This window comes from Triticum dicoccoides, chromosome 3B (assembly GCF_002162155.2).
Source record: "Triticum dicoccoides isolate Atlit2015 ecotype Zavitan chromosome 3B, WEW_v2.0, whole genome shotgun sequence".
Lineage (NCBI taxonomy): Eukaryota > Viridiplantae > Streptophyta > Magnoliopsida > Poales > Poaceae > Triticum > Triticum dicoccoides.
The window spans coordinates 47,934,741-47,960,365 of record NC_041385.1 but is presented as its reverse complement, the minus strand read 5'-3'; the positions used below and the strand labels follow the sequence as shown (position 1 = coordinate 47,960,365).

The 25,625-nt window shown below is 45.3% G+C and overlaps 2 long non-coding RNA genes across 12 annotated transcripts; one reads left to right on the top strand and one right to left on the bottom strand.

Annotated features, from left to right (window-relative positions):
- The first annotated feature begins 1,823 nt into the window (after positions 1 to 1,823).
- LOC119274612 lies at positions 1,824 to 5,504 on the top strand. Of its 7 annotated transcripts, none has more exons than XR_005135233.1 (5): positions 1,824 to 2,423; positions 2,566 to 2,672; positions 3,077 to 4,216; positions 4,448 to 4,555; positions 5,228 to 5,504. It is a non-coding gene; the product is annotated as an uncharacterized LOC119274612 (long non-coding RNA). The 7 variants fall into 7 exon arrangements; XR_005135236.1 differs by having other exon boundaries at positions 2,566 to 3,185; positions 3,559 to 4,216; XR_005135235.1 differs by having other exon boundaries at positions 2,566 to 3,641; positions 3,751 to 4,216.
- A 7,313-nt stretch (positions 5,505 to 12,817) lies between these two features.
- On the bottom strand, positions 12,818 to 17,487 carry LOC119274610. 5 transcript variants are annotated; one of them, XR_005135228.1, is made up of 11 exons: positions 17,058 to 17,487; positions 16,913 to 16,968; positions 16,676 to 16,793; positions 16,490 to 16,540; positions 15,939 to 16,063; positions 15,509 to 15,597; positions 14,853 to 15,047; positions 14,683 to 14,769; positions 14,286 to 14,434; positions 13,803 to 13,918; positions 12,818 to 13,688 (listed from the first exon to the last, which is right to left on the bottom strand). It is a non-coding gene; the product is annotated as an uncharacterized LOC119274610 (long non-coding RNA). The 5 variants fall into 5 exon arrangements; XR_005135226.1 differs by lacking the exon at positions 13,803 to 13,918; XR_005135229.1 differs by lacking the exon at positions 13,803 to 13,918 and having other exon boundaries at positions 14,853 to 15,038.
- Positions 17,488 to 25,625: the final 8,138 nt, after the last annotated feature.

Sequence of the window (25,625 nt, the reverse complement as noted above, 5' to 3'; positions counted from 1 at the left end):
CCCGATGGTACAGACACTATCTTGGTCCTGCCCTTAGCAGCCGGCTGATCCTTGGCTATCTACTCTGTCTAGCTGTCCTGGCCCTTAGTGTAGTGGGCAGCGACATTAGCAAGCTCTGCTCCATTTTCCGATTTTTTGTGCTTGTTAGTGTGTGTTGCGTTGTAAGCTGCTCCATCAGTTCCTTGTATCTTTTTCTTCTTTGTTTGCCTCGTTGGTTCTCTGTAATGCCTGACCGGTTGATGGCTTTGTTAATTTAAAGCCGGGCTCTTTCTTGAGCCTTCGTTCTAAAAAAAATTGGTTGAGGGAGACCAAGTCAGCAGACGTGATATTTGGCCGGCATCTCTCATGCATGCAAACAAAGTCATCCCATTCGCATATCTGGCATGAGTCATTGCCTTTGCGGTCGAATGAGCCGCCTACAGGAACATCTTTACCAAGTTATCGTAAATGCAAATACTTCATATTATTAATATCTTTTGCAGGAAAAATTTCACATCTATTTATCGTTTGTCATGGCAATACAAAAAATATCAGAAATAATAAAAATTATATCTAGATTCATAGACCTTAGCGACGACATGCACCAGAGCGAGTCGAAGGAGTGCTGCCGTCATTGCCCCTGCCTCGCCAAAGCCAAACAAAACTTGTTGTAATAGATATTCAGAAAGATGGCGTACTAAGGCCCCACATGACCAACGCACCAAAACATCAATTGTCACTGCGTAGATCGGAAGGATCCAACCTACGGACACACGAACAAAGACTGGATCCACGGACATCCATTGTAGACCAATATCGACTGAATCCCACATGATTTGTCGGAGGCACACTTTCACACGCCCTTCAATGATGCTAGACACACCTCTGGGACAGGGGCAAGGCGGGGAGGACTTTATTTTATCTTCAGGGAGCTGCCGCCACCATGCCTTTCTAAGCAGGACAAAAACCCTAATTGACCTTGAAAAATCACCTAAAATGAAGTAGGAACCCTCCCACTGGCAAGGGCCGAGCTCCACCATGCGCTCCATGGATCTAAGGCCACTAGGGAGAAGCGGACCGATGGCGGCACGAGGTCAAAAAACCCTAGCTGCCCGTGTACTCATGAGGAGGTAAAAGGGTACTTATACATATGTCAACATAAGTTTAGGTGATATCACTTTTTTCAAGGTATATTTGGTTTATGCCCCCTTGGGTCCTACCTAATGCTGGCAAGAACCAGCTTGTGAATTTTCTATCAAAGAATCCTTCATGCTCACTTGCAATTATTTTTTTCTCAAGAAACCAAACAAAGACCAAAAATATGATAGACAACCATCTTTTTAGAAGGGCTATCATGGGACACTAAGCAAACACACCTTTCGCCACATCCCATTGTTAGAGTCTGAAACAAAATGGAGCTCTCCCGTTCGTTTGGATTTTCAGCCGTCGGATCGGAATCTCCTCACGACACAGGCCGTCGGATCTCGATCCAAATCGCTGTGGGTCGTTGGATATTTACCTGATCAACCTCGGCCGTCGGATAAAATTCCAATTGCAACAAATTTTAATGGGAGTACCTAGAACTCATCTAGATGAGACGTAATTTGGTCTCATTCACCTGGAAAACAAGAACAGATACAACCCATGTCAGCACACACGCATCTTATAGCATCACATCCAATGGCTATAAAAGGTGAATGAGACCAAATTAAATCTTATCTAGATGAGTTCTAGCAAAACTGAATTTTAATATCCATGCCCCCACCGGGGTATTTTGGTCATTTCGCGTTGGGGGGTATAAAAAGGGACCGCTGTCGTGGGATGACCTAGCCGCATCCCCCTCCCGCACTCGCGCCTCCCCCGCACCCGGCTCCTCCCGCCTCGCCGCCTCCTTGCTTGAAGATCCAGAGCGAGCCGCTGCCGCTGCATCTTCTCCTCCTCCTCAAGCGCACCATCCCAATCTCCCGTGCTCCGCCTCCACCCCGCTCCCCTCCCTGGCGGCGCTCCCGACCGCCGCCATCGCGACGTCTTCTTCTCCCCCACCGTCGAACTCAGGCCGCCGCTCCGCCCCCCGTCCCCGTCGCACCTCCCCTCGAGCCACCGGCTGGTGCTCTCTCTTCAAGGGATGAGCAACTCTCCCTCACGGAGGGGGTGGGGTGATGCTCAAGGACGGGGCAGCCGCGGGCTCCGGCACAGGCGCGTGGGTACCGCCGCCGTGGCTCACCCCACCCACGTGGTCCTGGTTCCTCTCAGATGCGGCCTAGGAGGACGCTCTCTCGCGTAGTGTGGCTGCTGCCCATGTTGCCTCTGCCGTGAGCACCGTGGAGGAGGAGCAGTCGCTAGGAAAGAGAAAGAGGAGGCTGGTGAGAGCTCGTGCCGGTCGGCGACGGCGTGGCCGGTGCTAGATTTGGATGGGACGACTGCTACCCGCTCCACCGGTCTAGGTTCACCGCCTCTCTCTCTCTCTCTCTCTCTCTGCTCTGCTGTGGAGTGACAAATATGTGAGGTTGTGAATTGGCAGTGCAGACTGATAACTATTTATTGACAGCCTTTCTTCTTACAGTCGTATCCCTTTTCCTCTTTCAGAATGACATGCTGCAAATAGTTTAGGTTTGAACAAGGAATGCAAAATTCAAGGATTGAGCCAGTGCTGGTCTATATTTCATATTGGTTTTTGCACCCTGCAGCCAGTGGTAAGACACACAATAACTGGATTAAGTTATCCTGCTGTGTGAAGGGGGGGGCTCCTCTTTTTGCCAGACTAACATATTATTGGGATATTTGACTTCTTGTTGAGACAGTTAACAAAAGGGATTGCACTCTTTGTGATGAGGGTCTCCCTTTTTAGTTCAGCTCTGTTATTCACAAACTAGGCATCAAAAATATTATTGCAACATCTAAAGAATGTTGCCATACCTGTGCTCACCTATATAATTCCTTGGTCACTAAATAATTGTAAATGCCCTTTTAATTAGTACTGATATTTCTAGGATACATTGTTCACCTCAGAAGGCCCTGTTTCACTTTCTCCTTTTTCTTCTTTTGTCCTTCATTATCTTTTAGCTAATAATGTGATCCTTGTATTTGCGTATTTTAGAGTATATATCATGTGAAGATACTGAAGCTTAACTTCATGAGAGAAAGGAAAACGCTTGGGAATTTAAAGGTTTAGATGAGCGTTCCGTGGTTATTCTGCCATTGCCGATGTAAGCTTCGCCGGCTCTTTACATTTTTATGAGCACGATGTATGTGCTTTCTGTGAGAGTAAGGTAGTAATACAACACAAGATGATGTTGCCTGCCGCTGTGTATCCGTTGTTTGGGAGTGAGGTGGTATAAACTCCATATTTCCGACATCAGAAGGAAATCACAAAAAGAGTATAGATGCACTTGCTCGACTAACAAAGCTTGTACCTAAGAGCAGGTCTGGTTCATGCTTTAGGGAGGTTAAATAAATTTCAGTCAGACGCAAAGTAATTTCTAGCATAGCTGCATTTGACCATCAGTAGATCATTATATATAACAGGACTATAGAACAAAGTACAGAAAATCATAACTTTTAGAACTGATTGTATTTCAGATTCAGTGGCTTCGCTACCGTTTTAGCTTAATGACGTCTTCCAGTTCCCAGCTATGCAAGTCTAATATATTTGCATATGTTAGGTATAACACATGCATGACCCTATTTTGATACGCTATCCCACTTATAGATGTTAGTAATTTTTTTGGAAGTTAGGTCATTAGATTTACCAATCTGTCTTGATTCTGTAAGATTCATGGATCGATTTGAGCGGGCGAGCCACTTGCACTTCTTGAAGCTACCAACAAACCAGCAAAGGTGCACATCCCTGCAAACCAGATTGAGCATAAGACACTGGCTGAACCCTGTGCATTGAGAGCGTACCCGTTTTGGTTAGTTCATATCTCCTATGCTTTGCTGGTTCAGGTATCTTTAACCATCACAATTTACTTCCCTTCTTTCTTTGGCTAACAATCTGATATAATGATTGGTCTCACTCTGTTGCCACCTAATTAGGTTCAAATCTGTGTGTCCCTTGCATTGGCATCTACCATACATATTGAAAGTAGTTTTATTTATCTTTGCACCTTGATATATTTTCTAAAACCACTTCTTATGCTTCCATTTGTATATATGACATTTTCTGTGTTTTTCTCATGTTGGTGTGCAGGCAAAATTCCATTAGGCTTTGCTCTACTCTTAGTTACCATGAGAGTAGGTAACCAACACTTGCTTACTTCCTAATACTGACTGTGCGCTCAGTAGTATTTTGATTACTCATGTCTTGAATAAAATTCTGAATATAATAACTCGTGTCTTCTTATGCTTTTGTTTGATTATGATAAGAAAAGAAGAAATACTTTGATACATGATAGATATACATGAGCACATACTCATGTGAATTTTCTATTAAATGAGTGAAGTTATAACATTGCTCTTGTTTTCTCAGGATGGACAAGGGTGTCATGTGTATATATGTGATAGCCGTGGTGTCCCTGACATTTACGAGGAAGATGGAGCTAGCACGATTGCTGCATCAGAACCTTCAGTTGTCCTGGTACAAGCTACCTTTGCTTACAATGCCGCAATTAGAGATTTTCTTGATCAATGGTATGACACTGTATGCATCAGAACCTTTAGTTGTCATGGTGCATCTTGTGCAGCGAAGCTTTAGTACCAAAGCATTTGAATAAATCAAATAAATAATCTCTTTTCTGGGTTCTGGAATGATATTTGGAACAATTTAATACTCTCCATGAGATTTTAATTCATATCCTGGATAGTAAAGTATTTGGTGTCCAGTATAGTATTTTGGGAAGTTTTAGGACCATGTTCATATTTTGGACTTTTTAGGCATATTTTTCTGCGGCAGTGTTCGTGTTGAGTTTTGACTAAGCTTTTTGGGCATTGTTTGTTGCCTGTTAAAGTTCAAATCAGTAGACACTTTACTACCAAATGATGCAATATCAGGCCTCTCAATCTTGTGACTTGCCTGCTAAGTTGATATAATATATGAGTGTGCTTGTCAGTGTCAGTGTGGTGTCAGTGTGTGTGAGCGTGTGTGTGTGTGTGTGTGTCTGTGTGTGTGTGTGAAGTTCTGCTCTAAATAAATATATGAGACACACAAATGCATATATGTGTATTCATGTCCAGTTGTTGCGGCAGGTGCAATTATATTTTGATCCAAATCTCTAAACAAGCATATGTACGAATACTAACGACAATGCAGTTTTGCTCTTCCTAGGATGGCCTGGATGGCCTGAGATGAGCAGCCTTTGATACGCCGTGTTAGGCGCCCAGGTGCTGCCTTTCTGATAAATCCAGCTGCCACCGACCAGCACGAGCTCGCTTCAGCCTCCTCCTCTAGCCCTTAACGGCCTCCTCCTCCGATCTTGCAGCTACTGCCGCATCGCCAATGTTTTGATAGTGTGATCGAAGCATATGGTTTTATACAGACTTTTGGAGAAGCTTGTATTTACAAGAAAGTGAGTGGGAGCTCTGTAGCATTTCTGATATTATATGTAGATGACATATTATTAATTGGAAATGATATAGAATTTATGGATAGCATAAAGGTATACTTGAATAAAAGTTTTTCAATGAAAGACCTCGGTGAAGCTGCTTACATATTGGGCATCAAGATCTATAGAGATAGATCAAGACGCTTAATAGGACTTTCACAAAGCACATACTTTGATAAAATTTTGAAAAAGTTTAAAATGGATCAGGCAAAGAAAGGGTTCTTGCCCGTGCTTCAAGGTGTGAAGTTGAGTCAAACTCAATGCCCGACCACAACAGAAGATAGAAAGAAAATGAAAGATGTTCCCTATGCTTCAGCCATAGGCTCTATCATGTATGCAATGCTGTGTACCAGACCTGACGTATGCTTAGCAATAAGCCTGGCGGGAAGGTACCAAAGTAATCCAGGAGTGGATCACTGGACAGCGGTCAAGAACATCCTGAAATACCTGAAAAGGACTAAGGATATGTTTCTCGTATATGGAGGTGACAAAGAGCTAGTCGTAAATGGTTACGTCGATGCAAGCTTTGACACTGATCCGGACGATTCTAAATCGCAAACCGGATACGTGTTTTTATTAAACGGTGGAGCTGTAAGTTGGTGCAGTTCTAAACAAAGCGTCATGGCGGGATCTACATGTGAAGCGGAGTACATAGCTGCTTCTGAAGCAGCAAATGAAGGAGTCTGGATGAAGGAGTTCATTTCCGATCTAGGTGTCATACCTACTGCATCGGGACCAATGAAGATCTTTTGTGACAATACTGGTGCAATTGCCTTGGCAAAGGAATCCAGATTTCACAAGAGGACCAAGCACATCAAGAGACGCTTCAATTCCATTCGGGACCAAGTCCAAGTGGGAGACATAGAGATTTGCAAGATACATACGGATCTGAATGTTGCAGACCCGTTGACTAAGCCTCTCTCACGAGCAAAACATGATCAGCACCAAGACTCCATGGGTGTTAGGATCATTACTATGTAATCTAGATTATTGACTCTAGTGCAAGTGGGAGACTGAAGGAAATATGCCCTAAAGGCAATAATAAAGTTATTATTTATTTCCTCATATCATGATAAATGTTTATTATTCATGCTAGAATTGTATTAACCGGAAACATGATACATGTGTGAATACATAGACAAACATATAGTCACTAGTATGCCTCTACTTGACTAGCTCATTAATCAAAGATGGTTATGTTTCCTAACCATAGACATGTGTTGTCATTTGATTAATGGGATCACATCATTAGGAGAATGATGTGATTGACATGACCCATTCCGTTAGCCTAACACTTGATCGTTTAGTATATTGCTATTGCTTTCTTCATGACTTATACATGTTCCTGTAACTATGAGAATTATGCAACTCCCGTTTACCGGAGGAACACTTTGGGTACTACCAAACGTCACAACCTAACTGGGTGATCATAAAGGAGTACTACAGGTGTCTCCGAAGGTACATGTTGAGTTGGCGTATTTCGAGATTAGGTTTTGTCACTCCGATAGTCGGAGAGGTATCTCTAGGCCCTCTCGGTAATGCACATCACTATAAGCCTTGCAAGCAATGTGATCAATGAGTTGATTACGAGATGATGCATTACGTAACGAGTAAAGAGACTTGCCGGTAACGAGATTGAACTAGGTATTGGATACCGACGATTGAATCTCGGGCAAGTAACATACCGATGACAAAGGGAACAACGTATGTTGTTATGCGGTTTGGCCGATAAAGATCTTCGTAGAATATGTAGGAACCAATATGGGCATCCAGGTCCTGCTGTTGGTTATTGACCGAGAATAGTTCTAGGTCATGTCTACATAGTTCTCGAACTCGTAGGGTCCGCACGCTTAACGTTACGATGACAGTTTTATTATGAGTTTATAAGTTTTGATGTACCGAAGTTTGTTCGGAGTCCCGGATGTGATCACGGACATGACGAGGAGTCTCGAAATGGTCGAGACATAAAGATCGATATATTGGAAGACTATATTTGGACATCGGAATCGTTCCGGGTGAAATCGGCATTTTACCGGAGTACCGGGTGGTTACCGAAACCCCCCGGGGGGTTATTGGGCCTACATGGGCCTCGAGGGAGAAGAGGGAAGGAGGCAGGAGGGGGCCGCGCGCCCCTCCCCTTCCTAGTCCGAATAGGACAAGGGAAGGGGCCGGCGCCCCCCTTTCCTTCCCCTCTTCCTCCTCTTTCCCCCCTTCTCCTATTCCAACTAGGAAACAAGGGAGTCCTACTCCCGGTGGGAGTAGGACTCCCCCCTTGGCGCGCCCTCCTTGGCCGGCCGCATCCTCCCCCCTGGCTCCTTTATATACGGGGGCAGGGGCACCCCATAGACACAGAAGTTGATCTACGGATCGTTCCTTAGCCGTGTGCGGTGCCCCCCTCCACCATATTCCACCTCGGTCATATCATCGCGGAGTTTAGGCGAAGCCTTGCGCCGGTAGAACATCATCATCGTCACCATGCCGTCGTGCTGACGGAACTCATCTCCGGAGCTTTGCTGGATCGGAGCCCGGAGATCGTCATCGAGCTGAACGTGTGCTGAACTCGGAGGTGCCGTACGTTCGGTGCTTGGATCGGTCAGATCGTGAAGACGTACGACTACATCAACCGCGTTGTGCTAACGCTTCCGCTTACGGCCTACGAGGGTACGTGGACGAACACTCTCCCCTCTCGTTGCTATGTCATCACCATGATCTTGCGTGTGCGTAGGAATTTTTTTGAAATTACTGCGTTCCCCTACAGTGGCATCCGAGCCTAGGTTTTATGCGTTGATGTTATATGCACGAGTAGAACACAAGTGAGTTGTGGACGATACAAGTCATACTGCTTACCAGCATGTCATACTTTGGTTCGGCGGTATTGTGAGATGAAGCGGCCCGGACCGACATTACGCGTACGCTTACGCGAGACTGGTTTCACCGTTACGAGCACTCGTGCTTAAAGGTGGCTGGCGGGTGTCTGTCTCTCTCACTTTAGCTGAATCGAGTGTGGCTACGCCCGGTCCTTGCGAAGGTTAAAACAACACCAACTTGACGAACTATCGTTGTGGTTTTGATGCGTAGGTAAGAACGGTTCTTGCTAAAGCCCGTAGCAGCCACGTAAAATTTGCAACAACAAAGTAGAGGACGTCTAACTTGTTTTTGCAGGGCATGTTGTGATGTGATATGGTCAAGACGTGATGCTATATTTTATTGTATGAGATGATCATGTTTTGTAACCGAAGTTATCGGCAACTGGCAGAAGCCATATGGTTGTCGCTTTATTGTATGAAATGCAAACGCCCTGTAATTGATTTACTTTATCACTAAGCGGTAGCGATAGTCGTAGAAGCAATAGATGGCGTAACGACAACGATGCTACGATGGAGATCAAGGTGTCGCGCCGGTGACGATGGTGATCACGACGGTGCTTCGAAGATGGAGATCACAAGCACAAGATGATGATGGCCATATCATATCACTTATATTGATTGCATGTGATGTTTATCCTTTATGCATCTTATCTTGCTTTGATTGACGGTAGCATTTTAAGATGATCTCTCACTAATAATCAAGAAGTTTTCTCCCTGAGTATGCACCGTTGCGAAAGTTCTTCGTGCTGAGACACCACGTGATGATCGGGTGTGATAGGCTCTACGTTCAAATATAACGGGTGCAAAACAGTTGCACACGCGGAATACTCAGGTCATACTTGACGAGCCTAGCATATACAGATATGGCCTCGGAACACGGAGACCGAAAGGTCGAACATGAATCATATAGTAGATATGATCAACACAGTGATGTTCACCATTGAAACTACTCCATCTCACGTGATGATCGGACATGGTTTAGTTGATTTGGATCACGTGATCACTTAGATGACTAGAGAGATGTCTGTCTAAGTGGGAGTTCTTAAGTAATATGATTAATTGAACTTAATTTATCATGAACTTAGTACCTAATAGTATTTTGCTTGTCTATGTTTGTTTGTAGATAGATGGCTCGTGCTGTTGTTCCGTTGAATTTTAATGCGTTCCTTGAGAAAGCAAAGTTGAAAGATGATGGTAGCAATTACACGGACTAGGTCCGTAACCTGAGGATTATCCTCATTGCTGCACAGAAAAGTTACGTCCTGAAAGCACCGCTGTGTGTCAGGCCTGCTGCTGATGCAACTGACGACGTTAAGAACGTCTGGTAGAGCAAAGCTAATGACTACTCGATAGTTCAGTGTGCCATGCTTTACGGCTTATAACCGGGTCTTCAACGATGTTTTGAACGTCATGGAGCATATGAGATGTTCCAGGAGTTGAAGTTAATATTTCAAGCAAATGCCCGGATTGAGAGATATGAAGTCTCCAATAAGTTCTACAGCTGCAAGATGGAGGAGAATAGTTCTGTCAGTGAACACATACTCAAAATGTCTGGGTATAATAATCACTTGATTCAACTGGGAGTTAATCTTCCTGATGATAGTGTCATTGACAGAATTCTTCAATCACTGCCACCAAGCTACAAGAGCTTCGTGATGAACTATAATATGCAAGGGATGAACAAGACTATTCCCGAGCTCTTCGCAATGCTAAAAGCCGCGGAGGTAGAAATCAAGAAGGAGCATCAAGTGTTGATGGTTAACAAGACCACCAGTTTCAAGAAGAAGGGCAAAGGGAAGAAGAAGGGGAACTTCAAAAAGAACAGCAAACAAGTTGCTGCTCAAGAGAAGAAACCCAAGTCTGGACCTAAGCCTGAAACTGAGTGCTTCTACTGCAAGCAGACTGGACACTGAAAGCGGAACTGCCCCAAGTATTTGGCGGATAAAGAGGATGGCAAAGTGAACAAAGGTATATGTGATATACATGTTATTGATGTGTACCTTACTAATGCTCGCAGTAGCACCTGGGTATTTGATACTGGTTCTGTTGCTAATATTTGCAACTCGAAACAGGGATACGGATTAAGCGAAGATTGGCTAAGGACGAGGTGACGATGCGCATGGGAAATGGTTCCAAAGTCGATGTGATTGCGGTCGGCACGCTACCTCTACATCTACCAATGGGATTAGTTTTAGACCTAAATAATTGTTATTTGGTGCCAGCGTTGAGCATAAACTTATGGGAAGCAGGGAAGAACTATGTAGCAAGCTAACTCGCTCCGCTCAGTAGTCAACGACTGCGAAGACGGACTAAGCATCACCAGAAAGGTATACGATCGAGCCAGTGGACAAGCTAGATATAGAGCTCTCGGTGGCCCGATAGGAGCTCCCCTAAAACCCCTTCCGTCAAATGAAATGGGGCCTAAACAGGACACAGGCGTGACCGGACTGAAGTTGCACTATATATAGTCTGACAACTCACAAGACTCGTCGTTCTCATCGCTCCCGTCATATATATGCATGGCTTTATCCTGCATTCCTGCACCAAACGACACGGCATAGTCGGCCACCGTAGCAGTGAACGGCAAAATGCAATAATGCAGTCTACCACGTCCCACGCGCTAGCTTGGTGGTGGACCAGACGTACCAACACACACACAAGCATCACTATTGCAATGTGAACTCTATTTACCAAGCTGCGGTGGGTGCGAACTTGCAATGACCACTAGTGACCATATAACAACTCCACCACTGCAAGCTGCTTCTTCATCCTAGGACCTCACGGTCGCCCACTACTCCGCTCTCGTGTTTCTTGCATTTCTACTACTCTTACTGTGATTGAGGGGAGGAAGATGGAGGGGGTGGTGGCGACCGCGGTGACGGGAGCCATGAGGGCGCTGCTGCCCAAGCTCGCCGAGTTGCTGGCGAGCAAGTACAAGCTGTCCAGCGGCGTGCACAAGCAGATCGTCTCGTTGCAGAACGAGATGATCACCATGAACGCCCTCCTTGTGAAGCTCTCTCGGGTGGCGGCGCTCGACGAGCAGCAGAGGGACTGGCGTGACAAGGTGCGTGAGCTCTCCTACGACATGGAGGACTGCGTCGACATCTTCACCCATGACCTCAACGGCGGCGACCATGGCAGCAAGGCCTGGCTTAAGCGCGGGCTCAGAAAGATCAAGACGCGCCACAAGATCGCCAGCCGCATCGAGGAGCTCAAAGCTCGGGCGCTAGAAGTAAGCAGCTGCCACCATAGGTATAAGATTGATGAGTGCACCCCTTCTCATGGGGGCATGGTGGCTATTGACTCTCGAATGGAGGCACTCTATGTAGACGCCAACAACCTCGTAGGCATAGATGGCCCGAGGGAGAAGCTCATCAAGTTGCTCAGTCGGGAGCAGGAGGGTGCAAATCGCCTTAGAGTGGCGGCCGTTGTTGGATCTGGTGGTATGGGCAAGACAACTCTCGCCCACCAAGTTTATACTAAGATCAAAAGCCAATTTGATTGCAAGGCTTTTGTAACGGTGTCTCAGAATCCCAGTACATTCAAGATTCTGTCAGATATATACCAAGGATTTCGGGGCTGGGAGTTGCCTCCTTTTCTGAATGATGAACACAGACTCATCTTCTCACTCCGGGAGTACCTCAAAGATAAAAGGTATGCTCTCGTCTCATGCTTAATTATGTTAAACTAGATGACCAGTTGCGCCAATGGCGCAAAGGCCAAGAGTAAGCCATGTATTAAAAGAGTGTACATTAATATTATTCGGGCACATATTAAAACATATGAGAAAAATTTCTATTTACTATAAGTACAAGCGATGCAATACGCATATAATTTTCAAAGACATATCAGTATTAACAGAACCATTAATTAGTCAGACACAAATCCACACCCGAGAAGCACATTGCACAGGGTTGAAATTTGTAAGTCTCACATTCCCAAGAAATCTTAAAGAGGGCCAACCGAATTGAAATCACTGATGCAAAATATCAGCAGTTAGTAATATTTATACACACAACTTATTTATTGTAGTCATATGATGATGAAATCAGTACTTTAATCAGCATCAAGGATAGCTGATCAGACGAATAAAAATTCTGCATCCCACTGAACAACACTATTATGCAGGACTCATTTTAAAAGGCCATCGGTTCTAATTTCTATAAGAGCTTGAAGCTTTGGAGCCAAGGTTACAAACCTTCAAATCCGACCAAACATCTTACCATGCAACCACGGTAAAATGAGAAAGAAAGACTCTAAATGTGACGCACCAAAAGCGGAAGAAAATGTTGAACGACCTAGGTGTGAGGAGTTGTGCCGGTGACCTAGTGACGCCGAGCAGCGCGTGGATGTGGACCAGCCTGATGACGGTGGTGGCGGCGCCCTCTCTTTTTTAGTTTCCTATGATCCAAAGTAGGCGCTGGAACAAAGTAAATCTGTAAACACCTATGTAAGTAGATTCAAAACAATAAGAAGTCAGTTAATTGATGGAATGTAGCATTATGAAAAATATATAGCAAAGTGATTTTGCGTATGCTAGTTGCAGCATCGGCACAACACATATTCTAGCAAACAGACCTATGTTTGACACATTCTACCACAAAGTGCCTGTCCAAAGGCTTCGGCACTGTGGCTCATGTAGAAAACTGAAAAATGGCTAAACTGTAGTAGCATGCATATCTAACATCGTTTGTCCATTCATAAAGCAATGAAAGTTCAGAACATACCATCTTAAACTGGTGAGTGACTTGGTTTACATCATCTCCTAGTTGACCTAAGCTACAAATTTATTGTTTCCATAAATTAGGTAAATAATGTTTGTACAATGAATTTTAAATGTAAAAGCAGCCTAGTAGAAATTAAGGCATAATATCATGACGTGTGAAAAAGCTCAATAAATTACATCAACACAAGCAAAATGACAGACAAAATACATGATAATATTTTTTCTCCCATGGATACGTTCTTCCAAATAGCTTTATATTCACATCATATGCACGCGCTGAAGGAAAATCTTAATTAGATCAACCAAGGCAAAAATATATTGTGTAAGATCTCATCTCTTGTAAAAAGAAACTGGCGCAAATAGAAAGCAGAAATCTAAGACCATTTAGGAAAAGAGTTAACCAGTTAATCGGTAAAAGACAACAATGTAAGATGTCATCAGTTATAAAAAGCCAGATCAAGGAGCACATAAATCACTTCCCGTAGGGCGCCCTCCCCTGCCTCCATCCCGTGAGCACTCAAGCCCTGGATCCATAGTCTCGAGCTCGCCCGAGCTCCGCCATCTCTGCCTCGAGCTCTGAAATCACCGCCACTAATCAGACTCTTACTTGGATACTTAACAAAAAAGAATCAGAAAGGAAATTTATTTACCGAAATAACATAATGAAATATGATATATATCGTTCCTTACAATGAGAAGCTACAAAATAGAAGAGGCATATGTTTATATGGAAGTATTCATATATCCTAGGCCGGGTTTTTACAGAGCAATCACGGGCATGCCGTTATACATCTATACAAAATGATCTGCACAAGAAGGCTGCTTTAGAAGTAGCAAGGATTAAAGTAAAAAATGCATCACAACAATTCATTACTAAATAAGGAAAAGAAAACTAATGAGTGACAACTTCTAAGATATTGATCAGTTAAGGAAAAAATTGTTGATGACATTATTAACCTATCACTTTGTAGAAAAGCATGAGAAACTAACAGAAACTACCACATATACTTGCGGAACTAATATGGATCAGAGGGACTACTTTATTTTGACTACCTTATGTGGAGCAAAAGCCACAGAGTCCTTTATTTCAATCAAAGGAAATATATACAAACAGAGAATATACAGTCCCAAGAGAAAAGAAAGAAATAGAAAAAAGAACCCTGAAGTTCTTACCATTTGAGTTGCTGAACTACTTGCGGAACTAAAGGTGCGAAGGCCAGAGGTAGGAACCACTATCTCAGGCGTTGGCAACTTCGCCTCTTATTTATCGAATTAGTGTGTACTCCTATACCATCACGAGGAAGAGGCGGAATGGCAGTAAACTGTTTAACAAATGATTAATGTGATCACATTTGTATCCTAAACTGCAGTTAAAGTATTAACAAGTATCATGCATACGCAGATTGATTTTCTTTCATAGGAAAAGTGATTTGAACTTCATGAGCCAAAACCAAAATAACAATGGCACCCCACCTTGTAGTACAGTCAGCCTGCCTTCGCCGTCGATAAATCAGATCTACCAAAATATACAGAAAATTTATAGTTTAGAGAGGGATGATCTTGCACACACCTCAACCAAAATGACATGTGCGAACACCAGACAGGTTGATATGGTCGTTGACGAGAAACATTCTAATGGAGAAAGCCACTGAAAAATCTGAAAGAAACGAAATCAACCACCAACTTAGCAGTTTGTAAAATTGGGAACAGAGCAATAGGAGGAAAATAGAGAAACCATACACATCATAGCAAGGATGTACTTCGACAGCAGTGCATAGAGCAACACATCCTCGGCAGCTTTCTCTTTGCCGATGCCAAACAGGAGCCAGTGATGAGGCGCCGGCTTCCCACTCCGCCGCAAATCTGTTAGCAATGCCTGACCTCTGCCCACCCTCGTATCCCCTCTCCTCTGCAATGGCTCGCTCTCTCCTTGGTCTCAACCAATACATCAGGAAATATAAGGAATTAGTCCCTAAGCATCAACTGTACTGCTGTAGCAGGCACAACTTCATATTATGGATTTTAAGTTCATCATAGTTTGTTTGAAAAAACATTACAATTTCGTCAAAGGAAACAGTTTAAACTTAATTTATTTGCTTGTCGAATTCAATTATCTCTGTGGGATTGGCAAAAATCTTTACCACTGAAACCAAGATATGGCTGCAAATGTTAATATCCTAGAATCCGCACTGCATCCAGTTAGTTTCTCAATGGTATATATTTTGGAAAACTGAAACCACGTGCATATTAGGTGAAACTTGAAGTATTACATGTCTAAGTATATTTGTGTTTCCCTTTTTGGTAGATATATAATGGTCATCCAGTAGTGCAAATACGGAAGAAAGGTTTAAAAGAAAAACAGTCAGGCAAAGCAACATAAGGAGGTGATTTCTTACATGCAAGGCACGGGGAGGTGCTTGCTTGCTTCACCTCAACTGAACGACCCCATCGAAGGGGAAAAGGAAAACAGGTGCACGAGCCTGCACTGTAACAAAAGGAGAGCATGCTTCAGGCATAGAGAAGAGAAGCAGAATTATATGGATTTGTGTCAAACCTGCTAGCCATCTGTACAAAAAATGTCAGACGCAAAGCAGTACTAATTATACATGTTCCCGAAGGAAGAGTTGGGTCTATATTCAACGAAAAGAATTAAGCAATTTTTTAATAATATAAGAACAAAGATATTAGCATGTTTGCAATAAGAAAGTAGAACATGTAGTCACATTACATGGGAAAACTATGAATCCGGTTTCTTGAAAAGATTGTGATATAGAACATCACTGCGACAACCTTGCTCATATGTTTCAGACAGTACAGAGTATGTACCTGAAATCTATTTCCTTTTGATCATGTCATTTTTCTCCAATGATGTGCTACCGGACAGATGAACCCCTGTCCCCTAAGCTAAAGTAAGTGCATGCAGTTAAATACAACCTCAGTTATAAAAGAATCTGCATTTGAATAAGCAGGTGGTTATATTCTACTTAAACTGGGAACTGTGTGCATGATAATTTTGTAGGAATCACTGTGAGAGAGAACTGAAGAATTATATTAGCAAATTGGGTGGCGTCTCTTAACTACAATAGTGTACAAACAAGGGACAACCAACGAAGGAAGCGGACACTGAGAGAAATGAAAAACCCAAGTAATTTATAAAGAAGCCAAGCTCATCTCTAAAACAAAGAAGGGGAGACATGCTGGCATCTGGACATCCTAAATAGTAAGCATCGCTAATATTTCAGACCATGAAAAAATTCTCTGTCTGTAATTCATATCAAAGAGACAAAAAACTAACAATGTGTGCAAACAGAAGCAACATATGCACACCAATTCCAGACATTTGGATGGACAATACGTTTCTAAGGCTGTAGCATTACCTGTTTTGTTTCCGACAAAAAGAAACATGCACCCAGCCTGAAGCTTAACACCTAATAATAAGATTTCAGAATAATCAATAGTTTTTACAAAGAAACCTGTAGCTGCAGCAAGAGGCTTATGAGTAAATTAACATGCAATTAAATGAGAAGCACACAAAAATAATAGTTTGAGGTGAGTACATCTACCTAGTTGCTGGTAGATCATTAAAATTCTCAGATATGTCAGTAGAATACTTTCAGATATGTCAATACAATAATCTTAATCCCCATCAACAACATATCAGATAGATTTACATCCTCGAACCTGCACCAATCCAGAAGTTAAATGAACATTGTTTAAAGAAGAAAACATATGTAAGACCTGAAGACAGAGAGAGAGAGAGAGAGAGAGAGGCAGAGAATGTCACTGTGTTAGGAGATCACCTTGTTCTTCACCAAGCTCTTCCTCAAGATTCATCCTTTTCTCTTTTTTCTCAGATCTGCACATTATGTGTTTAGAAAAAATATAAATCAAGAAATCAAAATAAGATTATCAGAGAACTCTGATAGGAAGGATGACAAGATTTACCTGGCAGAGGAAGATTAATCCTCTTCTCTCTTTTCTCATACGGGCAACCTAAACTCGGGACAGAGGACGAGCGGCCAACACCCTGCTCATACATGGCTTACGACGGGCCTGTCCGCCACGCTGCTGGTCTTCTCGCCGGCCACGGACTCCATCTCGAGCAGCTGGTGGACGATGGAGGTGCGCAAGATCACCTCCATCGCACTCGCTTCCCGCGTCGTCCGCCTCGAGGCGGAGGCCGTGGGGCTCCGCGTGCAGCTCGCTCCGGGCGCCTGAGGGGGAGCCGGCCAGGGCCGACGACGACCCCGCCACCGCCGCCACGGCGGGAGGGGACCGGACCAGGGACCCCTTGGCGGCCCCGGGGCTCCCATGCTGCGACGAGGGCCTCCGCTTCTTGGCCGCGAAGAATTGGGGAGGGGCGGATCCGGCAGGGGCTTAGGGCTTGGAGGCAGGAGGAGCAGCGGCTAGGTCTTCTCCACGGGAGCGGCTCCCTTTTATACGCCCGGATGCAAAATGATGAAAATGCCCTCGGCGGGGCATGAAAATAACAGGCGGTGGCACGAGCGATTTAAAGCTCAGATCTGCACATTATGTGTTTAGAAAAAATATAAATCAAGAAATCAAAATAAGATTATCAGAGAACTCTGATAGGAAGGATGACAAGATTTACCTCGCAGAGGAAGATTAATCCTCTTCTCTCTTTTCTCATACGGGCAACCTAAACTCGGGACAGAGGACGAGCGGCCAACACCCTGCTCATACATGGCTTACGACGGGCCTGTCCGCCACGCTGCTGGTCTTCTCGCCGGCCACGGACTCCATCTCGAGCAGCTGGTGGACGATGGAGGTGCGCAAGATCACCTCCATCGCACTCGCTTCCCGCGTCGTCCGCCTCGAGGCGGAGGCCGTGGGGCTCCGCGTGCAGCTCGCTCCGGGCGCCTGAGGGGGAGCCGGCCAGGGCCGACGACGACCCCGCCACCGCCGCCACGGCGGGAGGGGACCGGACCAGGGACCCCTTGGCGGCCCCGGGGCTCCCATGCTGCGACGAGGGCCTCCGCTTCTTGGCCGCGAAGAATTGGGGAGGGGCGGATCCGGCAGGGGCTTAGGGCTTGGAGGCAGGAGGAGCAGCGGCTAGGTCTTCTCCACGGGAGCGGCTCCCTTTTATACGCCCGGATGCAAAATGACGAAAATGCCCTCGGTGGGGCATGAAAATAACAGGCGGTGGCACGAGCGATTTAAAGCTCAGATCTGCACATTATGTGTTTAGAAAAAATATAAATCAAGAAATCAAAATAAGATTATCAGAGAACTCTGATAGGAAGGATGACAAGATTTACCTGGCAGAGGAAGATTAATCCTCTTCTCTCTTTTCTCATACGGGCAACCTAAACTCGGGACAGAGGACGAGCGGCCAACACCCTGCTCATACATGGCTTACGACGGGCCTGTCCGCCACGCTGCTGGTCTTCTCGCCGGCCACGGACTCCATCTCGAGCAGCTGGTGGACGATGGAGGTGCGCAAGATCACCTCCATCGCACTCGCTTCCCGCGTCGTCCGCCTCGAGGCGGAGGCCGTGGGGCTCCGCGTGCAGCTCGCTCCGGGCGCCTGAGGGGGAGCCGGCCAGGGCCGACGACGACCCCGCCACCGCCGCCACGGCGGGAGGGGACCGGACCAGGGACCCCTTGGCGGCCCCGGGGCTCCCATGCTGCGACGAGGGCCTCCGCTTCTTGGCCGCGAAGAATTGGGGAGGGGCGGATCCGGCAGGGGCTTAGGGCTTGGAGGCAGGAGGCAGGAGGGCGGCGGCGGCGGGACGAGGGTCGCGGGGGCTAGGTCGCGGGTCGAGGGGGAGAGGGAGGCGAGGCAGGAGGGCGGCGCGAGTGCGGGAGGAGCAGCGGCTAGGTCTTCTCCACGGGAGCGGCTCCCTTTTATACGCCCGGATGCAAAATGACGAAAATGCCCTCGGCGGGGCATGAAAATAACAGGCGGTGGCACGAGCGATTTAAAGGCGACGTGGCTAGCTTCGTCGTGACTACCACTCTAGGAGGCTTTATATGTTCAATTGGGTACCTATGTGAGATATCATCTGTCAGTGGTACATAGGGATATGTTGTCAAGAAATTTTTCTTATTTAACTGTTTGGTTTTCTCATGATCTAGACAGATATATTCGTATGTGTGCTTAAGCGCAGATGTATAAATGTCAGGCATGTTGTTTGTGGTATTCATGTGCTTTAGCCATTGCACCGTCCCCATCGGTGATTGCTGAAATGGGTGTTGTCTGGGACATTGCCTCCAAAAATACATGAAGAAGCCACTGGTTTGACGAAGCGCGGAGGAGCCGACGAGGAGGAGGCGCGCCGGCCGCCCTCGTTGATGACGATGCCGGCGCTGCGAGTGCGCCAGCCGAGAGGCGACTCCGCCGCGGGCTCGGCCTTGACGCCGAGCAGGGCCGGAGTGTCGGAAGAGTGCGACGAGGATCGGGAGAAGGAAGAGGAGGAGGAGGACCCGAACCGCCTTGGCACCCATGGCCCGACGCGTCGGTGCTGCGCCGGGGGGTACATCCGCATGGAGCGCGACGTCAAGGATAAGAAGGGCCTCTGCGGGATCGCCATGGACGCTTCCTACCCGATCAAGACCTCGCCCAACCCTGAGTCTGTCCATGACGAACTCTGATTAATACTCCATGACCAGGAGCATATTACATAGTACTTCCTCCGTTCCTAAATATTTATCTTTCTAGACATTTCAAATGACTACTACATACGAATGTATGTAGACATATTTTAGAGTGTAGATTCACTCATTTTGCTCCGTATATAGTCACTTGTTGAAATGCCTAGAAAGACAAGTATTTAGGAACGGATGGAGTATTAATTACAACAAACTAGTAGAAGCAAAATAAAATCAATCACGATGAAATTAGCACATGCATCAGCTGCTTGTAAAGAAGTAACCATTATTGTCATGAGCATTTTGCTATATCAAATAAAAACAATATTATCTCTGTGTTACTTTGTCGAAATATCTCTGTGTATAATCTTTAAGGTTCTATCCAATCAACCAACGCTTTAATTCTAGATCATGCAATGCCTACTTTATGAGGAGGTGGATGTCACTACAGACTTGAGTAGCAAGCCGCCAGCGCCAAGTGCCGAGCTTTCTCAGCATCCGAACCTGAACCCTGAAGATATCAATAATTAGCTCTTAAGAGTGGAACCACTACCTCTTTCTTCTCTTTTTTCGACATAGTAAGCTTAGGGCATGTACAATGGTTGATAAGATAGTCTTATCTTAAATCTTGCATGTAATTTAAAGATGATAAAAAAAATCTACAATGTGTCATTTCTTAATCTTATCTTCATTAACTAGTTATTCCTAAAAACGTGGTAAGACATATTGTGCTAAGATATCATCTCTTGTCTTCTCTTAAATAAGAGAAGACAAACCTTTTATTACGAGTTCACTCTCCTCCACCTCATCATTTATCCTACGTGTCACTCTTAAGATATCATCATTGTACATGCTCTTAGTAGCTCGTTTTCTTATAACGCTAACTAGAGCCTGCTGTTTCGCACCACTGGACGGTGTTACTGCGATTTGTGATCCCGCATCCGACATCTACCGGTTTTCTAAGCATTCGCTGTTAACTTTTCGACAACAGCTTTGCTACACTTTAGTTTTACTTATACCTTCATTTTTATGAGGTTATAAGAGCAACTCCAATGGGGCGAGCCAAATCGTCCGCCTGCGTTTGTTTGGGTTGGCACGGACAAAAACGGAGTCCCAACGCGCCGGTCCAAGCCCAAAACGTGTCCGCTTCACATCCCCGGTGACCCATTTCGGGCCCAAATTTGGACCACAAATGCGTCGGCGTGGACGCGCCGCGCGTCCCCTCGAGTCCACCACGGCCCCACTTGGCGGTCGCCAAACTACCGCCCGCCGTTTAATTTATCACGACCACCGACACCGGGCCCACTAGTCAGCCAGTGAAAGCGTCTTTTTTATAACCCCACGCGTGCGGGGGGCAGCCTCATCCACTCCCTTCCACATCTGCCCCTTCCTCCCCCCCACTACCCCTTCGTGCTTCCTCGCCAGCGACAAGCCAAACCTAGCAATAGGGCTCTTCGGCAGCATCAAGGGCAAGGGCAAAGGCACCCCCAACGCCTCATCTTCTCGTGTTCCTCGTCCCCCTCCTCCTTCGCTGCCGGCACGTGACCGCTCAGGTCGGCAGCGCCTGCACATCCCGATGCACCAAGCTCGGTAGCACTGGGAGTTCAGGCAGCCGCTGCCCTACCCGGATGTCACGCTGCCACACCACCGACACCTTGTTCCGGATCGGATCCTGGTGCCGGCGGTGCCACGGACACAGCGTGCGCACGATGAGGAGGTGCGCAGGCACCGGGCGCAGCTCACGCCGGCGCAACGGGGCATGCCCGAGTACGCCACATACTCTCCTAACTTGGAGGCCTAGTTTACCCTCGAACACGAGGAGCAACGGCGGCTGGGCGTGCAGTGCCACCACGCCAACCCCTGCCTCCCCCGTCGTCAAGCCAGAGTAGGAGGAAACCGAGGCAGCCTACCAGGAGGCGCTGGCAGAGGCCTTCACTGACTCCATCGAGTTGGAATGGCGGAAAGCCGAAGCGGCAGCAGCTGAGGAGGCCGCGTACGAGGCAGAGATGACGGAGGCGACTGCGTGGTGCCGCCGCCGTCTCCGCCACCGCCTGCGCCTGAGCCGGCCGAGAGGTACGTCTGGACCGGCCAGGTGTAGGAGTTCGTCAACGCCCCCCCATTTGGTTTGGTGCCACACAAGCGCAGGAGGCCACGTACCTCCAGCATTGGCGGCAGCGCCAGCTGGCGGAGGAGCGCACAGATGCCGAGCAGCTCATGCAGAGGGAGCGGGAGGAGGAGGAGGAGCACGCCCACATCACCGCATTGCCTCAGCCACAACAGACGCCGGAGGAGGCAACCCTGGCGGCATATCAAGCTGCCTTCGGTAGGGTTGGCCCGCCTCCCGTCTTCATCGACCTCACCGGTGGCGATGACGACGGCAAGGGCAAGGGCAAGGCTGATGTCTAGGGCTGCGAGTGGGCGTCAACTTTTCTTTAATGTTTTTATAAATGTTTAATTAAGTTTAAGTGGATTATGGCTGGCGGTTGACCGGCCAGTTATTGTTAATTAAAGTTTCTAGGTTTGTTTTCTTTGTCACATGTATTTATTTTTGTTTTTTATTCACGCACAATTTTGGTCCGCCTTTCATTGGGCGGTCAAGCCGGCACATATGGAAAAGTGGACGTGCACGTCTGCCTTGCCGACCCAAACGGAAGAAAAGCGGACAAAGCGCGCGTTCATTTGGTTCGCCCGTTGGAGTTGCTCTAAAAGCCATGGTTTTGGGGCAGAAGTGGGCATCTCTTCTTGTATTTGGTTAAACCCTAGCTACCTGCCACTTGTGGTGGTTCAGCACAGCTTTCTTGTGTAATCGAATCTATCTTAGTAAAAGCCATGGTTTCCCATGGAAGTACCCCTTCATTACATCCAAAGACAGGTATGCATGTTTGATTTCTTGCCTTCTGGTTGTCACTTTTGTTTTGGGTGTGCATGTATAATGTATAATTGATTTCAAAATTTATTGCAATATTTGGCTAATTTTGTCCAGAACAAATGATTTTTTGCACTCTATTTTAAGTTGTCGGCCGGCTTCGCCCGCATGTCTAAGAACCCCATCTTGCTCTTCAGGAGCTTCTTCGGCGAATCGCGGCGACGAGGTGGTGAAGGCTGGGCGGCGGGCGAGTCGGGGTGGCATCAGTGGCGACAGCGTTGGTGCGTGTGCGATTTAGGACGGCGGCGTCGGGGGTGGCGAATCGGGGCGGCAAAGCAGTGATGGTGCATCGGCGATTCGAGGCGGAGCGGCGGCGGGGGTGGCGGGCGGCTAGATCTGGCGCGAGCGGCGGCGGCATGCTACAAGCGAATCGGGGCGGCAGCGGCTGTGCGTTGGGCGAAGAGAAAAGGAGGAGAAGGAAAATGAAGGTAGTTGGATGGTTGGCGCTCGGCCGTCGATTTTACATCCACTTTAGCTAGATTTCAGTCAACTGAATTTTAGTCTTAAGGTCATTTTCTAACCCTTGGATTGTGCTTTAAGATTTGTGTAGCTTTTCTTTTTTCTGTCGAATTTTGCTGGTGGTATCCGGCTGTTTAGATTCGATTGACACCAATTTTGGGTCAGTCGATTTTCTTCTTGGGCTGGATTTTGATGTGTGTATGCTTTCTTTTTCATGTGTTTACTTTTGTTTTCTGCACGTGTATGCTTTTATTTTTTATTTTTTCTGTTGAGTTTTTTTATTTCTTTACATGTATTTTTGGATTTTGAGTGCGCGAACATATATACCTGCAAGTACTACATGTACAAATTACATCAGAGTACAGAAACTTCACTCTTATATATTTATTCTACATATTATAAAAAGTGCATTTTTTGAGCTAATTGTGTGGAAATTTTTGTATTTTTCATTTTCTATATTCTTTGAGGGTAATACCAATGCTAATTGTTTTGTGCAATCTTTTTTGCTAATTAAATACATTTTTCTATTATTATGTGTATATATGCATGAAAGTACAATACAATGTGTGTGTAAATTGTACTAGACTGCTAAAGTTGCATTATTATATGTGTATTCGCTGCATATTATAAAAAGTGCAATTTCAGTGCAAAGTTGTGTGCAACTTTTATCTTTATTTTCTTTCCTCTTAAGAGTAATTCCGATGTCGCTAATTTATTCTCTCTTATAAAAATTTATTTGTTTTATTATGTTTAGTTTTTAATCCATTTCATGCTTTCAAGGACGATACGACCAATGCCACTTATTCGTTCCTTGTTTGAAATTTTCGTTTTTATGTAAAATTCACTATAACATGTTTATTTATACATAGCTAAAAAGTGTAATTTATGTGTAAATTGTGTGCAAATTATATCATTTTATTTTTGAATTCCTTTCTTCTTAAAGGGCGGTACCAATGCCACTATACTTCATTTCTTCTTAGAAAAAATATTTTTTTGTGTGTTTGTAAGTAAGTATACACACAGGTATGATACACCATGTCTGTAAATTATAGTAGAAGCAAAAGTTGCACTGCATATGCTTATTTTTATCATATTAGAAAAGTGCAATTTCAAGGCATACTTGTGTGCAAGTTATTTTTTTAATTTTATTTCTTCTTAAAGGGTTTCATTTTCCCAAAACTTCATTAGTTTGTTTTGGTTTTTGTTTTTATATTTTCTTTCTTCTTAAAGGGTTCTATTCTTACATAGAAAACTTCATTGTTTTTGTTTTTGTATTTTGTTTTTTTAATGGGTTTCATTCTTCCATAGAAAACTTCATTATTTTGTATTTTTTTAGTTTTTTATTTTCTTTCTTCTTAAAGTGTTTCATTCTTCCCTAGAAAACTTCATGATTTTGTTTTTGTTTTTTTTTATTTTCTTTCTTATTAAAGGGTTTCAATCTTCCCTAGAAAACTTCATTATTTTGTTTTTGATTTTTATTATCTTCTTAAAGGGTTTTATTCTTCCCTAGAACAATTCATTATTTTGTTTTCATTTTCATTTTAATTTTATTTCATTTCCTTTCTTTAACGGCAATACCTTTATTTTTGCATATTACAACAAAACGCAATTTTTTGTGTAAATTGCGTGCAAATTTTGCCATTACCTGATTTTTATTGGCTTTCTTCTTAAAGGGTACTGTCAATGTTTAATTTTTTTTATATTCTTTCTTCTTCAAGGGTAATACACGGGACAGGGAGTCCACTGGCACAGGAGCATGCTGGGCTTGGGATTCAACAAACACGTCAATCAACTGACTACTAATAGCAAGACTTCTCCCTTGTCCTCAGGAACAAACGTAACTACTCACAAAGCATATTCATGTTCATAATCAGAGGGGTAATATTGTGCATAAAGGATCTGAACATATGATCGTCCACCAAATAAACCAACTAGCATCAACTACAAGGAGTAATCAACACTACTAGCAACCTACTAGCACCAATCCCGGACTTGGAGACAAGAGATGAACTAGGGTTTGGAAATGAGATGGTGCTGATGAAGATTGCCCTCTCCCGATGAGAGGAGCATTGGTGATGACGATGACGATGATTTCCCCCTCCCGGAGGGAAGTGTCCCCGGCAGAACAGCTCTGCTGGAGCCCTAGATTGGTTCCGCCAAGGATTCGCCTCGTGGCGGCGGAGTCTTGTCCCGATAGGTTGCTTCCTATTTTTTTCTCATCGAAAGACTTCATATAGGAGAAGATGGGCGTCGGAGAGCCACCAGGGGGCCCACGAGGTAGGGGGGCGCGCCCAGGGGGGCCCACCCTCGTGAGCAGGGTGTGGGCCCCCTGGCCTTCATCTTTGGCGACGATTTTTCTTTATTTCTTTTAAGATATTCCGTGGAGTTTCAGGACTTTTGGAGTTGCGCAGAATAGGTCTCCAATATTTGCTCCTTTTCCAGCCAGAATTCTAGCTGCCGGCATTCCCCCTCTTCATGGTAAACCTTGTAAAATAAGAGAGAATAACCATAAGTAT